This window comes from Varroa jacobsoni, unplaced genomic scaffold (assembly GCF_002532875.2).
Source record: "Varroa jacobsoni isolate VJ856 unplaced genomic scaffold, vjacob_1.0 scaffold_321, whole genome shotgun sequence".
NCBI classification, from domain to species: Eukaryota; Metazoa; Arthropoda; class Arachnida; order Mesostigmata; family Varroidae; genus Varroa; species Varroa jacobsoni.
The window spans coordinates 164808-180012 of NW_019213223.1; the positions used below are offsets into that span (position 1 = coordinate 164808).

At 41.0% G+C, this 15205-nt stretch overlaps 1 long non-coding RNA gene across 2 annotated transcripts in view; it reads left to right on the forward strand.

Moving 5' to 3' along the window:
- LOC111259337 (uncharacterized) overlaps positions 1-1871 on the forward strand; it is a 35132-nt gene extending 33261 nt beyond the window's left edge. The window contains exons 3-4 of one of the 2 annotated variants that reach the window (XR_015310540.1): positions 2-182; positions 1332-1871. This is a non-coding gene — a long non-coding RNA (uncharacterized LOC111259337). The remainder of the gene's footprint in view (position 1; positions 183-1331) is intronic. The other variant, XR_015310543.1, reaches the window with a different exon arrangement.
- Positions 1872-15205: the final 13334 nt, after the last annotated feature.

Here is a 15205-nt window from a genome sequence, read left to right on the forward strand (position 1 = left end):
GGTGGTGGCCTGAGATCGAATCCGGAGATAGACACTCTTTGTTTCGTGCTAAGAGCGATGGGATGTTTAACGGTGGTACCAGACGTAAACCTTGAAACACCGGCGACCTTGCTCCGCTGCCCTCAAAAAGTGACAAAAAGCTCGACAAATGCAATCTAATAGTCTATCACGTTGAGGAAATTGTAAGTAACTTGAAAAAGATTAAAGAACGCCCCACTTCTACGAAAAGTGTTGTTTAAGTTTCTATGGTTTTTGCTATATGGAGTCAATTTAAGTTTGCTTCATACGGTTTTCAAGGACCGAAACTAAAATATGGAATTAATTTAAAACGGTTTGCACCTCTACGTTCGATTCTGATTTGGAACAGTATTAAACTACGAAATTACCAATTAGTAGCATTAAAACGAAATATAATTTGCATTGCCTGTGAAATTCTATGACGTTTATCATTTTAGGCCAGCCCTATTATTAGGCTACTAACGGAATTAGAAGAAGTAAGGTCTATGTATCAACCGTCGGCATACGCTTCTTTATACGATTCCTCCGTCACGCAGCCGAAAACAATCCCTTGAATAAAACTTAGTATCATCTTGGCATCGGCAAAATTATTCCTCGAAAAATTAGTGGCTAATTTTTCTCTGGTGGCATGGAAGAAACATCATGTTTTATATAGTCCTACACTGCAAACATTCGGGCAACAATTATTGAGTTTACTTTCAAGATCAACGTGTACGATGCACGCAAGCAACATCAAGAGCGCGCAAAAGCTTACCAGACTCATATGTTTAATTTGCACGCAGTTCAGATAAACTTTCTTTAGAAAAAAAAAAAAAACGCATATATTGACATTCACTGGTACCACGGCTATGTCCGTTTAACGAAGCTTGCCTTCCCTCATGTCGCTTACCCAATAGACAGTCATAGCATTACGTCTGATACTCCAGTTAAGCATTGCTTCAGACGACTGGCTTCTAGAATGAAACGAAGCATGTCTACAGCCGATTTCGGTTTATGTTTTCAACTATTTACACCTCTTATTCAGTCGAAATTATTGATCCATGTCGCCAGAAGAAATTATCATCCATTCGTGGCCTGCCGTACGGTCACACGAGGCGTAACCAGCAAATGGCCTTTTCGGAAGCTTCCGAGCCTGTACCAACGGATTGATAAGCAGTTTCCTACCTTTTCATTGAAATTGAATAGCTTGCTATCACTTTTAACTCTAGTCGTCTCACTTTGTGGACGATGTATTAGGTAGCTATGATCATCAACTGATAAGGACATATACGAAAACGATATTTATTGCTGAGTCATAAATTGACCTCTTTTAGAAATCTATTACAGCGTCCACGAATTACTTCCAAAACGGATCGCGTAGCCGTTAAGACATACCCGTATTAATATTGACGCTATGTACCACGGGTGAGGAGTTTCAGTAAATTCAGCTGGATTCTGAACTAGGCTCGCGCGCCTAGGAAGAATCAATATTTCCTCAACAGGAAAAATTAAAGACATGGTCTGACCATCGACGCTGTTATTTATTATATCATCGGGATGAGGATCAGGTGGAAACAAGGACGATGGCATTATGCAAGCCGATGATTCGGAGGACAAAAGTGGCACTTCCAAGTCTCTCTAATACAAAATCGCGAATTACTAGCAAACTACAAAAAATCAAATCAAATGCTAGAGTATGTTGAACATAGTATTTTACGTGCATAAATGTCTGTTGGCCGCTACGTTGACGTGAGATGGCAGAAGGATAAGGACGTAAAAAGCGGTATTGTCATAAATGAAAAAGTCGTATATCAATAGACGATTTCCCTGACACAATATTGTAAGCTCCGGCATGTAGAGCATGAATAAATCAATTTACCCCATACCGGTATTATTTTGAGCGTTATCAAGTGCGACACCTGTTAAAAAGCCGTATTTAAATCAAAAGGACCCTTCGTTATCGTAGAGTATATATTGATGGCTACGTACATATTTTTATCATAACTGTATGAAATGTTTTTTATTTGGACCTGTGTATTTTGCTGGAAGCGTCCAACGTCGGTTCCAGCTTCGGCTTGACCCCATAGTAACGTGTGCGCGATATTATATCCTTTGTTGTTGCCAACGTGGTCCTCGCGGCTTCCTTCAAGGGCGCTTCACTTTTGTGTTTCCATAATATAACTACTATGAATCCGGATGTCGAATGTGAGAGCTACATATATTTCTGCATGTTTCTTGTTTTCCCAACTGCACCACTATGCGCATGTAATCGACTATTTTTCCTGGTAAGTACATAGCGTAGTGATCTGTCGAATTTTTCAAACATTCAACATGTTGTAATATGTGTTTGAATATAATCTAGTGCTAAGTGTAATGCGTTAAAGTTAATATAACGTGGGCACATTTTCGAATAGTTAACGAGTTTAAACTAGCCCTATATGGCACCTAGGTAAACCTTAGTCAACAACCTATTGCTTTCGAACGAAGCGGGGTGACCTCAGCCTCAGAAAACCTTAAACATGAACGTGTTGTACAGCATTGTTATTTTGGGCAATTGGTTATCGGATAACGATTTTTCATAGGGGAACAACTGATTCGAAAAATGGAATCGGAGTGATGCTATCGCGCAGTAAACGTCACTTTCGAAAGTTGCATTTTCTTAGTCTCGTACGAACCGTAGCATAGTTAAACAAACAATTTAATTGCTCTATACACATTAGTATCGCGTACGATACATAACATAAAGCCTTAATCGTATCCTGAAAAAGTACTTGATTAGTATAGTTGTTTTTGTGTCATGAAGTTTTTACAGGCACGGCTGTCTTGGCGTCCTCACACCAAATCGCTATAACCTTCCTTTGCCCGTGCTTTTTTACCTTCGAATGAATTATGATTATCGGCTATAGGTCAGTTGAACCTCGTATATCGATGGACATTTTCTTGAAATTATCATTGCTTCAACACAATAAGGAAATTTTGTTGGTCGTCCGGGATCATTTCGTTATAGAGTCATTCTTCTCTAACAGACACCCACATGCACCAAGGCCAAGAAGAGGCAGGTCGGCAAGCGCAAGAGAAAGACCACTCCTGAAATCGCCTCTACCTCATACCGGCCTGTTCAATGGACCGAACTGACCGCGCGTAGAGGCGGATCCTGCTGAGCCATACGCAACGATCTTCAGTACAACGTACACAACGATCTAGCAACCTTCAGCAACGCCTCACGCCTAGCCAAGCCCATTACCCGTTCCCATGGTTACAAAACCGACGAGAACCTTCCAGCGGATGTCTGTTTAGAGCTTTCAGCTAGCACTGATCCTAGTGTCTTTATCGGCGGTTAGCGTTTCGATATCTCACCCCTTTTCTTTTAATTAGGGGATATATTTCCTACCACATGACGCTTTCAGTCTGTTGCGGTGAGAGTGCGCAGCTGAGTGGCTACGATGCCTGCCCCTGGTCCAGTGGGGCAACAGGGTCTTTTGCAGTTGACACAGAGGCCGGTGTCCAGCTAGTACTCAAAATGGTTCAACAGCTCAGTAGCGTCACCAGGCCAGACAGATTTGGATAGCGGTAGAGACAGACAGATGTTTGTGGGTAGAGAGGATAGTTGGTGGGTTGGGATTGGCTTATATTACTCCATCATCATCTCTGTAACGGGAGGGTGGTATTAACAAAAATAGCGGACCAGTATCAACTGTGAATCTATCAATGGAATTGGTAGTTCGATATACTTCTGCGAAGCACCCCAACTACAGCGCTTTATGTAATCTCCAAGTCGTTCACTAGGGACGAACTGGTTCCCGGAGGTTGAATAAGAGTCTGTCGGCTCATTTTGGGAAACGTCGCCGAACGGTCTTTACAGAACCCCCGGAGGAGATTGCAGCTTCCGTTCCAATGGGGTAGTGCCGCAGCGCTAGGCAATAGTTGTGCTGCTCTATGGACGCTTGGTCAGTTGGTGACAGCGTGCACAGGAAATTGATCAATTTTTATTGCAATAGCCGGAACGGCGACGGCCACAGAAACAGCTACGCAATTGAAGCACTTGCTACGGTAGAAGCCGCAATGACGCCTGACTGCCGTTATGGTCAGTTTAGTGGCCGCTACTACTTTCGTAGCTGCGCAATCCAATGCTGAGATCCCAAGTACCCCCTGCACATACCGTGAAGCTGCGGTCTCCGAATAGCGATCTGTTTCTTTACTTCCGCCAAAAAACGTCATGGACTCAAGCGAATGATGATCCGGAGAGTCCGATAAGGTATGTATTACGATGGAGGAGCAGATTGCCATATATAATGGCAGATGGTTTGTCTACTCTTCGTTGACTGCGTGAAGATGGGAGATGTCATTGGTAAAATAAAGCCGAAGAAGAATGCTTTAAAACGCAGCAAGCAGATTCCGGCCGTATGCATTGGCGCAGCAATAACACACATGTGGACGCAGATTGAGTTTCTTTTACTTTTGTGTTTTGTGTATACACTTACGATATTTAAATAACGTTACTTTGCTAGGCCCGAAGCTTGTTTGAATGATAGTTGTATTTTTTTTTTTTTATTAATATCCTATTTTTGAGACGAATTATATGATGCTGTTTTTAGTCGTGCTTGAAGAAATACTGATTTGTCAAATTAATTCATAACATGTATAGTTTTTCAGTAGTCTGGTGTGTTCTGTCTTCAAAAAATTCTCATTATCCTTAATTACGTTATGATTCTAGTGGTTTACTGTTGCATTTTTACGTTTATGACGGACATGAATGGACGTCGCAGGATATTTATGTCGTAAGGTTAATTAGCGATAAATAAAACGTTGTTATTTTTGAGAAATCCTTCAAGTATCCAAATAAGGACTTCGTGATCCACAACTATTTTAAAATTCTCTCTTGCTTACGAAGGGCCATATAAATGTCTACGATAAAGGCAATACGCTTGGAGCTCCTGAGCACCAGACACTCAGTAGCAAATGATGGAATCATTTGAACAGCTGAAGAATTTTTTTTCGGGATCCGTTTCCTAGCCTCAGCGAGGAAGAACTACCTCTGCGTCCCTTCGCGCTCGAACAAATAAAAAGCTGTCTGTGAGCACCAAATGTTTAAGCTTCGTCAGTTGTGGTGTCTGTCTTATAGCACATATGCTTAGACACTGAGATAACTTTTGAAGGTCCCCGTACTTAGTTTCGTGGCCATCGTAATTTGTAGCGACGTAGTCGTCTACCTATATAGATCCAAGCATTAAACGTATCTAGATGAGAAATATAAGGGTTGGTGAGAAGAACAGTAAGATATATATTCAGCTCAAGGTACCTGAAATAAAGCTTTATTTTCTTATGCTTTGTTTGTTTTGCTTATTTTGTTAAGTGTTTATGTTGTGTTTACCCCATATAAGCACGATTTACGGCGTGTTTTGGGTCGTAAACCGCCCATAGACTCGTTCTAAATGTTCACTTTGCAATACTGCAAGCGCTCTTTTGATAATACAAGTGAGCAACGTTACGTTGTCATATCCAAGTTTGTTAGATACGCCCCATATACAATAATTGAACGGACTCAAATCCGACTTGTTCGGTGGCAATATGTGCTCAAATAATTGCATTCCCAGCTGGCTGATCGGCTTACATAAGGCAGTGCACCATCTCGTCGAAAGATGTATCGTCCCTTTTGATAGCCCTATCGCTCCCTTTTGATAGCTCAGCTACCTACAGTTACACCGCAGTCCATAGATCATACAGATAAATTTCTTCAGTGATACGATCATCTTGGTTAAAAACATATGTGGCAGCATGACGCCGCCCTCACGGGATAGCACACACAGACTACGAGCTTTAGCAAAAAAAATTTACATTTACCAATACTAGGAATAACCTCTATCGTGAGCAAGTGAGCAATCGCTTTTCCAATATATTTTTCCATTGTGGGTTAAATATCTCTCCTCGAAAGAAGTTAAACACGAGCTACTTTTTAATTCTTAAAGGAATTAGGTGATAAACACCCCCCTGTCATTTATTGTTTTCACAGAGCATCTGGTTGTCGTAAGCCATGCCTGGCATCGTACGCTCACTTACATCAAATTTCTTTATAAAAGCTCAAATCGAAGCAGAAAGACTACTAGAAACGTCTCTTTAGATGACAAACGTAAACATTAGCAGTCCGCTCTTTGTCCTTTCTATTGTCAATTTTTTTTGGTCCTACGCTGTAATGGACAGAAGCAGTTTCTATCCTATAGCTGCGTACTCATTAATGACGCGGGGCGCATTGTAGATTTGGATTGATCTAGGAAGCTTATCATCTCGATGGGTGTTCGATCTTTAATCGAGTTCCGAGCTGACGTCTGTTTGGTATTAAGGTTAGTGGATTAACGCATGTCTGTTACGACGAACAGTTCGTGAAATTTTGGTCCAATTTAGATCCCGAAACCTATATAAATATATATATGTATATATATATATATATATAAAGAGCTGCCAAAAAGTCGCTCGCTGATATGTCTGTCGGGCTACGGTTTCTTGATACCAACTCAAGTACATCTAACTAACAAGGCTAGAAATCTTGTCTATTCATGATCTTTGCTTCTAAACGTCCGCGTGAACTTATCAGGCCTTTCGCTTCTAGTTTATTCTAGCTATTATTCGTTGGAAGTGGTCGCGATAAACTCTAGGCGTTTGCCTCTACACGGGTCACTCATATGGATTCGCCCAATCGATAAGTACGTTAACGGTTTGTGCATGGCTTTCTCCGGACTCTTTACATTATAAGATGGCCAAAGAACAAAAAGAAGAAGGTACCGGTTTCCAACACAATTTTATTGAAGAAAAAAAAAAAAAAGGTAAGAAGAATCAAGTAAGTAGAGCGGCTCATGGGTCTATTCAAGTTTACGTGCGTTCGCACACGTACAAGCCAATGTATGCACATCCCAACTACGCACTGTCTACGTATAGTCAAAGGTTGGCAAGATTTTTACCGAAGCTTCGTTTCGGTGAACCCTTAACTGTACAGTGAATTAACATTAATTTTGTTTGACAATCAAGATGAGGACTCTTGTTTTTTTGTACTTACCAAGAGTTAAGTGGACTATCCCTCAGTGGTGGTCATCTAAAGCGTCTGATGGACACTTACGTTGTTTTCGTCATATTCACTAGCTATTCATTAAGGATCGGTCATAAAAAAACTTATCAAGTTCTGTGAAGCTGATCGGTATGAGACAAACAATGCACAAGCAAAACGGTTAATTCATTTATCTTCAACGGCAAAACTAAAATCACATGGCCTTTGAGAGAGTAACTGAAACAGGTAAACTTAACCTAACTTAAAGCAATTTCGTGCTCAGTCTCCCTTTAGCTAAACAAACTGCTGGAATTGTGCTAACTGTCCCTAAATAGATTTCCATACATCTTCTATACACGAGTGTTTTACTTAGCATCATGCCTATTCGGTATATGAATGATAGTGGACCTGCTGGCAAAGAAGCTTCTTCTTTTTATTTAGGTGCTTCCATAGCCAGTAAAAGCACCAATATATTCGGGCTCTCTGGACTGTTTCTCTGTGTACTCGGTCCGATTTTGTCAGGCAAACCCCGACCGTTCTCGAGTGCCTCGATAGAAGTCGCGACTGCACAAGAAAGATCACATGTAGCACAACAAAGATATCAACGGCGAACTCATGCGAAAAATCGAAGGTCATTAGTACGACCCGGAACTACGACGGCAACAATGATATAGACGGGTCGGAAGGTCTGGCCGCACTGGCGTTTTGGGCTGGCGGAGGAGGGAATGCTACTCTGAAGACGGGTGTGCGTGGGAACGGAACTTGGGCATCGCCGAAAATGAAAAGTTGTCGCAAAGGCGCACAAAGTAAATGGCGAAACAATAACAACAGCAACTAAAGAGAGCAGTAGAGATGGCTATGGCATTCGACAAGAGTGCAATATGTCGCGTGTAGGCTCCGCGGCACGACAAGCAAAACACAAAGGGGAAAAAAGCAACACTTATAAAGGTGTTCTATATTAGAACGAACATCTACGGCGACATGTTCCTTCTACGGTTACCATCAGTATCTGTTTATTCCGTTCGCAATCTTTAAAAGAAACATTTTTCAAATCGGCTTTGCTACAAAGCTGTGAGCTTGAATTGCGCATAGCTAACTAAGCGGCTGGTTCTGTAAATGAATAAATCCTGCGTCGATCGAAAAATCCTTTTTGGTTTGACATAGCTAGCTATGACATGAGATTCTCCCGGGAACAGATTAGGAACAAACACAAACTATAATCAGAGGATCCTTAAATTCCTGAATTCAAATTTGCGACCCATCGGTTGTGTGTGTCTGATGAATTTAACAAATTATGATAAAAAAAAATGGCGAAATAGCCAAATATGTTAGCTTGGTACCATAGGTCACGAACAAACGTCTCTTTGTTTATTGTTTCACTAATTACGAAGACGAGGCTTAAAAGAGCTAAAAGAAAGTAATTATATTCAGAAGACTATATACGACTGACAGGAAGATCTAGAATCCTTGAATAGAAGATGATTCATACCTTTCGAGAGCAGATATGTTCCTTACACTCGAATTTACCGCCGGAACACTGCGACTGATTGTAGGATATATTGTAAAGGAAAATTTAGACTACTCTCGTCTGATTTAGTCGTGCGAACAGTTGTCTATGGTTTTGCGATGAAAGATTGGCCCGTTGCGCCAACGTATTCCTCCTTTACTTTCAATGCAATCTATGAGCAGTCATCATCTGTTTGTTGATAATAAGTCTTTGGATATATATATAGCAATATTTGTTAGAGAGTGCTAAATAATCTTCTTACCAAGTGTTTCATTATGCATTAATTATTGACACATCGTCCTTGTGATCAACTTGAATTCGTTTTATCTATCAAAGGGTAATGTAGCAAAAAATAGATACCGGACCTCCCTTCTGGATGCCGTGACCTTTGGCTTCACTTGATTGTTTACGCTAGATTTTTTAATTTGGCAGACGGCAAGTTTTGACAGCTAAAACGTTATGATGAACTATTTAGCCCGTGAGTCTTAAATGCAGGACGTTCAATTAAGGACTTCGGGTTTTACCTATCGAACACAAATCGATTATCTCGCTTCGAGATTATTTATCCTGTGAAATTTTTCACAGAGGCAATAATGGAATCACTATCGGTGCTACATACGATCAGAGTCGTTGGTTACGAAGTATCGGGCGACATTTCGAGGTCTCATCGTTATCAAAGAATCCATTTGACTATGGTTTATCATCTTCTCAACGATCGAACAGGCTGTTTGTATTCCACTGAAAATAAAATTATATAGGTTAACAGATATTGGGCATTCGTTTTTGGTGCTGCGTAGTGATTTGTTTCTGCATGCAATAACGTTCCATCCTAGCTCTTCCTCTGTGTGCGACTTCATTTCGTCGTCACTGATGTCCTATAAAGCCGTCCTAAAATGTGCTGCGTGCTGCATTCGGCGTAGCCATAATCCGCACGATGTCCTACGACTCTCGCAGAGCTCAGAACGCGCCTGAGCAATGTAATAGCTCAGCTTCCACATCCAACATCCTCATATGAGAAGACTTGGCTTGTTATAACGGGGATGTCGCCAGTTGTTGACACCTATAATTGACCTGCTTTTGTTACTGACGCCATTGATTATTCTATAGGTATTATACAGATAGTAGGTTGCGTGCCGGCCGAATGATGCCGAAGCGTTGATAGTAAACAGTTTTGTTGGCGGACATTTTCATTATGTTAAACAATCATACATCATTTGTTAATCCGTATTGCCTTTGGTGCTGGCGTCTGCACAGTTGTTCATCATACTGGGACTTGGGCGGGAAGTTTATCTCTACTCTCGAAATGCGATAGTAAACTAAGATAGCGAACTAAGTAAATGGCAGTTATACAGGATTCGATTAGTTGGTCGAAGGTAATTACCTGCAGGCACAAGTGCTCGCACTGCAGGCCGATAATAAACCGACTGAATGTTAATCTACCTGACTTATGTCAAACTATAACTTATTAGGTTTCGCTGTTAAGGGTTACAAAGTCACGGAACTTAGCTTTGCAGCGTAGTGATGTCAGTACAGGAAAGTTGATGGCGGTTTGAATCAGGAAGTGTGATAGATCAGTGCTTTTCTAGCACAGAGTAAGGATTCACTAGATTATCCAGTCGGGGCACTGATATCGGAGCGATGGCTTGGCACCAGATTATGATCCGATGTAAACACCACTTTGATCGTACACTTGTTCAGAGTTTCATGTATATTGAGCCTGTTGGAGCCTGAAAGGCGGACAGGCCTACAAAGGGAGCAAGGACACTAAGGAATATTAACCGAGGCTACTAGGCAAGCTCTAATTCTCTTCGCGGTTGACTGTAGATGTTGCATGGTAATCCTGTCTTGTTAAAACAAATCACGGATACTGGCCATTTTGAATGTAATATAACACATAAATGCGAATCTTGCTGAAGTTTTCATAACTTGAATTCGCTGAAATTGACTTTTATATATTCGAGCCATACCACAAATGCTATAGCATATTGCAAGATGCATGTTACATATTTATGAAGTTGAAGTGAAATTAAATCATCTGACAAGTTCTCCCCACCGCTTGCCTGTCTCCATTACTGGGGAAGTGGCCCACCGCAATAACACGATGAGGGAATCGTCGAAGAAATTACTTTCATAGCATCAGTGTGTACTCGTTGTCGGATCTGCCCCATGATGTGAGCATGATTTATATTTAGTCTTCAGCACCGAAGTGGTTAAGGCTTGTGAGGATGATGTTTACTCATCGATCCTGATTTCGTTTCGTTTCTTTTCTGTCTGATATTGATCGTTCACAAATTAGTAAATACAGCAATCTTACGATTGTTTTAAATTTATATTCTGTTAAAAGAAAACAATTGTATGCTCTCGTTGATATTAGAAATCTGATTAACACTTGTTTCATAAAACAATACAACAACTAACCAGGTAAGAACCCTTCTTCCTATAAATTAATCTCCATAGCAATAGATTTTTTTTTATTTCAAAAATTTTCTAAATAACGTAATGCATCGGAAAAAGCGCCATAAATTCTCCCTGTTACCCTACTTGTTGTAAAGATCCGCCGATTCATTTTGCTCAGTTGTAGCATTTAGATAATAACGACAACGGTGCGAACCAGTATGTGGCGTCTATTCGAACGACGTATATATATATATATATATATATATTATATATATATATATATATATAGCTATCATCAGGCTATTATAAAAATGGTGGATTTTGAGGTTTAATAGCTTTTCAACTAGCTGGGCTAAAATAATGTTTACTCTTTTTTAATTTTTACACAGTTGTCTCTGCGATCTGACAGCTTCCCTAAAGTAAATTGATAGTGAAATATGCTAGTCCGCCAAATGCCGTTTTGACATGGAATGCCCCGTAATCGCGTGTACTTAGACTCAAAGAATAAGCGGGTTGAAGCCGACGTTGGACACGCCTTTGCTCAATCTGGAAAGTAATTTAGGAAGGGCTATGAAATCTGGCGTTCTCATCGAGCAACCACACTGAGTATTTTCGATTGTCATGCAGCGGTCAACGAGTCTCTTTAGGAACTCGAGGTAGCCGACTGCATTCATTGTGTCACTTCCGCTAAGTGTCCCGTAGAAGGAGATACCCCGATGTTCATTGCAAGTACTATCGTTATCTTATGTCCAAACCTACCCGATACGATACAGCCGTTGAACTGAATTTCTTTCCACGGGTCACCATTCTCTCGCCTCGTATCTCTCCGGCTGGTGGTAGAGATTAAACAAACCTTGTCTATGGTGACTGTATATTCCAGGCGGGTTTTTGTCTATTGAAGTTCCGCAAACCGCTCGTGAGATACCCCACACACATTTCAAACCTGCTTGGAGCCAATTTACGGGGGCCTATTTTTGACTTGGGTTCTGCGTGTTCCATGTTTGGCTTAAAACTCGCTTACATGTCACACGTGAAATGTCGAGTTTTGCTGACAAGGCCCTCAGGCGCAAAGTTCTGCTTCTGTAGAAAGCATTTTAACACTTCGATCACTGTTCCTAGAACGCTTGCACTATTCACGCTCAGAACCTCCTTCTTTAATGCCTTCACCAATCTTCGATGAATCTTTGCAGCGCTGCCATTTTCGAAAAATAAAAGTTCGATAAGTGAGCTTTAAGTTTTGAGAAAAAAAATAGATGTTTCCAACTTCTCACTTTTCTGGAGTCAACTCAGTCGGCTTTCACTTACAAGTTTCAATAGAATCACGATATCGATGAGCTAAATTTCGCTCATCTATCAAAGTGTGTGACCTTGAAAAATAACTAAAACTAACAGTACATTATAATGTTTACGGTTATGAGTGTTTGTCAGAGTTCATGCCTTGTATCATCTATTGCCCACAGCATCCGATTCAAATATAAATGTCGACAAATAGAGATTTCTAATAATATTTAATGTCCGATGGCTGGGTGCAGATAAATATTGATCGCTATGGACACAACCATTGTAGCTTTGCGGTTGGGGTTTCGTTGGCTAACATGTAGAATAATGTGCACTACTCACTAACGGGAAAGTGCTTTTCCATCTTTTCCCAACTGCGGTAAAAGCCAACTGCTGGAATAATTTTCTAGTCACTCTCCCGTTCTCGCGGTGGATCCACTTAAGCTCAAAAGCTCTTCAGTGAGGCCACATCGACCACTGGCAAAACGGCTCTACTTCGCAATCTGTATGAATGTGTTTCTAAGATGTGGTTTTATTTACGAAATGTTAGAAAAGCATTGGTCCCGTTGCCGATTCAAATTTATCAGGCATTTCTAGAGCATATGCTTATCGCACATTTATGGACATATGTAATATATAGTAGTAGTAAACTTAGTTCCGCAGCTCCTCGAGGCAACAGAATGCCCATAAACTAATTTTATACTGTTTGAATACAGATAATTTTGGGCGGGCGGCTTGTATGTTCTGTTCTTATGTATGTATGCTCTGATCTATCCTTTGCTGAACTTTCTCCTTTTATATTGTCCTCCTTGGAGTTCTGTTGGCGACCTTCGTTGTGGGTTTTTATTTTGCCGATAATCGGAGCGGGCCGAGCTGCTGGTGTTGCTGGTTACCCACAAACACTCGTACTATATTCCCCCTCCGTCAAACCCTGTATGCGTCCTCCGGACACCCCCTGTAGCTCCGAAATCCCTACTAGAGTACGCATCCTTCGAGAAGATGAAAATCCTGCCACGTTGAGTGCTAATAGAAGTAGCAGTAGAGGCCGAAATTAAGGGGCAAGCTTTGAGCCGTTGCTACCGGCTAGCTTTTTCGCGTGATCGGGCAGGAACTCAATTAACTACTGCTTCTGGTGAAAGACTACTGAAAGTTCGGCGAACGCTCGCTCGGTCGCCGCTGCAGTATAACGGTATGGGGATGGCGAAGCAAGCGTTTCGCTAAAACAAGTCGTTTCACGTCATACGTCCCACCTGGGTTGGATCCGCTCGAGCTGTCTTTTTTATTCGTAGGTGACAAACAAAGAGAGGGACACGTTTGTTATTAGCCCTATTAATAATCTATTTTATCGCTCTCACCTCTACCGTGTAGAGACCGGTGAAAGCAGGAGAACGCCACGGACGACATTATTATTAGAATCATTAACACTTACCAACATTCTCTTCCGTACAGATTATTATTATTATAAGCGTCATTATCTGCAGTTTGGAGTAAGCAGAGCTAATGGGAATTGGGGGTTTGGTGTAAAGGTATGGGATGAAAGCTATAGGGGTTGACTAAATCAACGGCGTTTGGCAGCGTTATCAGCAGCTTTTCTGATGCCGCCGTTCTCCCCAAACGGGGGATGAACCCACTATTATACTACCCCCTCCGAGTGACTCGACTATGTGTGCTAGATAGCGATCGTAGCGGTCGTCAGGCTGACGGGCTTTTGCTCTTGCCAGTGAATTATGCCTACAGCGATGATTGTGAAGCATGGACATTAAGTTTTACAGAGTTGCCGTTAATCGTTTTGGCCTGACAAGCACCTTGTCCCCTCAAGACAACTTTAGTAAGGAATGGTTTGCAATTATTTAATTTGTCTTTTTATCAACAGAAATTTAAGCTAGAAGTGAGCGCTCAAACAGGTGGTTTTATTGGTGCTTTCTTTTGAATTGTCAGATAGATTAAATACAAACGTCAACTTACACTTACAAGTACCGAAAAGTTACTGTTTCAGATAACGCAACCAGTTCCAATTAGGTCTATCTATCAGGTGATGTCGGTCGCGAAGGCGAGCGGATCGCACCTATTGGGTCAAACATTCGGTATTATTTTCTAGCTATTGTTAAGCCTTCTAGCTTCTTTTTAAGGTCTAGCTTCTTTTTTCTCTTTTTCAGTAGTATTTTTACGTACCCGTCCTTATCAAACTTGTTAATTGGCTAGCGGCCACTACGACACATTTGGTTACTCTATTTAATTGAGATCTAATACAAAATCGTACCGGAACTATCTATATCTGTACGGCGCATTATTATTAAACATAGTACTATAGAAAGATGAATAAAAAATAATTAAAATTTCCTCTTCAAGTGATCGTAGAGTGACTTTTCATGAAATTCCGATGAAAAACTGTGCAGCTTACGTACACTCTCATTCCAGGAATTATGTCTAGCTGATTTAGGCACTTAATCATCTACCGCGCAAAAGAGCAAATTTACTATTCACGTCTTCTTCTCCCCTCTCTCCAGGACCTCGGATACCCCTCCCCCCCCCCTGCCCCCGGAGGTTCGTATTAAAGAAACGTATCTACCAGAGCTTTAAGCACTTTTAAACACATCTTCACCATTTCATTACTGAATCAATTACGAGCAAGAACAGCATGAAGGAAAAAATTTAAAGTAGTACGATGCTTTCACAAAACGGCTCAATATCGATCTCATTTGTCTGGCAACGAAGACGCATTGTTTACAAGATATTTGTATATTCAAACGTGCACGTTTAGTTGCCCTGCTAGATTTTATCTCAAGGAACCGTTGTCTTTCTAATTCTAAAAAAAAAAAAAAAAAAAAAAAAAGCTAGGAACAGGCTTAGCTAATCGACGTTGTCCTCGGGGCTAATATTAACAAAGTCATAAATTGCATCAGTGCGAGTTATCGGCTTCGAGAAGGAGAAAGCGTAACGGCGTTTATCGACCAAAAGCTTCATAGACTGCGTCAAGCAGATTTACCCAG